This window comes from Mus pahari, chromosome 5, assembly GCF_900095145.1.
Source record: "Mus pahari chromosome 5, PAHARI_EIJ_v1.1, whole genome shotgun sequence".
Taxonomy (NCBI): domain Eukaryota; kingdom Metazoa; phylum Chordata; class Mammalia; order Rodentia; family Muridae; genus Mus; species Mus pahari.
In genome coordinates this window covers 145,170,651-145,172,872 of record NC_034594.1, presented here as the reverse complement: position 1 = coordinate 145,172,872, position 2,222 = coordinate 145,170,651, and the positions used below count along the sequence as shown (strand labels likewise).

The 2,222-nt window shown below is 46.8% G+C and overlaps 1 pseudogene; it reads left to right on the top strand.

The window, feature by feature from the left end:
- Positions 1–694: 694 nt before the first annotated feature.
- LOC110322057 overlaps positions 695–2,222 on the top strand; it is a 3,898-nt pseudogene continuing 2,370 nt past the window's right edge.

The following is a 2,222-nucleotide window of genomic DNA, read 5'->3' as shown; positions in this document are numbered from 1 at the left end:
AGTAAGGGTTGAGGCTTAATAGTGATGTTTGTGTGTCAAGTTGACACAGGGTCAATTGTACTGGCTGGTTTTGAGTGTCAAGTTGACACAAGCTGGAGTTATCACAGAGAAAGGAGCTTCAGTTGGGGAAGTGCCTCCATGAGATCCAGCTGTGGGGCATTTTCTCAATTAGTGATCAAGGGGAAGGGCGCATTGTGGGTGGGAACATCCCTGGACTGATAGTCTTGGGTTCTATAAGAAAGCAGGCTGAGCAAGCCAGGGGAAGCAAACCTTAAGTAACATCCCTCCATGGCCTCTGCATCAGCTCCTGCTTCCTGACCTGCTTGAGTTCCAGTCCTGACTTCCTATGGTAATGAACAGCAGTGTGGAAGTGTAAGCTGAATAAACTGTTTCCTCCCCAACTTGCTTCTTGGTCATGCTTGTGCAGGAATAAAAACCCTGACTAAGACAGTTGGAGACCTTTTTACAACCTCACCACTCCTGGCTCTGTGGTAACATTGGTTGTGATAGCTTTTGACGTAGGTTCTTCCAGGGCATACAAGCAGAATTCCCTGTCAGCTACCACTTCCTGAAACCTTAGCACCTCTTAAATCACAAGGGCCACCACTCACCTCCAGCTCAGAAGGACCAGTTTCTCTCTCCCCACCTTCAGCTCTGCCTACTGTCTGGCCTGCTCTGCCTCAGGAAAGGCACCATGCAGCTCTGGATGGTTCTCCTGCTCTGTGGTGAGTTAAAGGGCTCTGGTGCCCCCTTCCTGCAAGGGGTCTTTAGGATGCTGGCTGGTCCTAGCCTTTCCTTTCCAGATTCACAGAGAATTACTATGTGGAGCTTGAGAAAACTTTGTGCACACTGGCAAGCTGAGGGGAACTGGCACAGAGGGGAAGAACTTCTATCTCCTTTGCAAAGGTTCTTAGCAATGCAGGCCCTCAGTTAATCAGAAATAAACTAGAGAGACAGGCTCTGAGGTCCCATTGTGTCTCATAGTCACTGTTACCTAACGAAATCATCTTTGAGACTATCCCAGGGAAAGGTATCCCATGGGAGAATCAGGGGTAAGAACAGACAAGGGTGTAAGGGCCACTGATTGTGTTCTGCAACAAGGAGACTTGGGGGACTTCATTGTCATGAAGCATTAGGATTCTCTGAGTACCATTTACTGATGGCCAGAGTTCTCCCTTGATCAAGAGTCCTACACACTGGCTACCCAAACCCCTGTTCAAACTCGTTTCCCCTCTTCTGCCTGTGTTGTCTCACTGAAAGTGATATGGTGAGCTTTGCAGGCTTACTGATCCTTGGAGCTGGATTGAAGTCAGTAATCCAGGACTCTCTCCCTGACATTTCTCCAGTCACAGTGGCCAGTCATGCAGTGACTGCTCCAGAGTGAAAGCTTACATTGCAGAGAGTCTCTGATCCCCTAACCACAGCTCAGGCTCACCTAGGTCCAGTGGGTTATAACTTGTAGATATTATTTCCATTGGCAGTTTTCTTAGTTACTTGACTTTTGGGGTGGGGCTTGGTGAAGGAAAAAAAGAAACTTATTTTTCAATGAACTATTTGCTGATTTATTTCTTTTACTTGTTTGGTTTATTTCATGGAACAGATAAGCAAAATTGTTCCACACTGTGACCTCTTTCTGGACAAAGCTTGGTAAATGTAAGGCTGCTGAGGAAGCAGCTGCTCGGCTTTGCATTCTTCTCACTTCTACATCACAACTCTGCTCTGCTCTTTGCACTAGGGATGGCCACCTTGGCAAGTGACTGACACTCAGGCTACTGCAGGGGCAAGGTGACCTTTGCTGAATGTGCTTCAGTAGAAGGTTCTCAGGGTAGTGGGGTGGAGTTCTATGACCTTGTGTAAGGCACAGACCTTGGGACTTGTCTTGTGATCAAGCCTAAGACACCTCAGTTTTGAACCCAGGATCTAGATAGCAAACTGCAAAGCTTTGGAGAGGAATCCAGTGACCAGCTTTATGGCATTCAGTATAGTGGAGAACTAGAAACAAATGGTCATCCTTGATGCCTATGGACCCCAGGAAAACAGCTTAAGGCACAAATCCCAAGGGTGGGCATGTGCTAACACTTGTAGTAACACTCATATCTGCTATTTCCTCTCAGATGTGGACAGAGAGAAGAAGAAAAGCAGAACAAAATTGCCAAACACCTGCTCTGTAGCATGCTTTCTCATTTAGCCAGTAGAACTTTCTAGAGCAGTTTTCTTTTTTT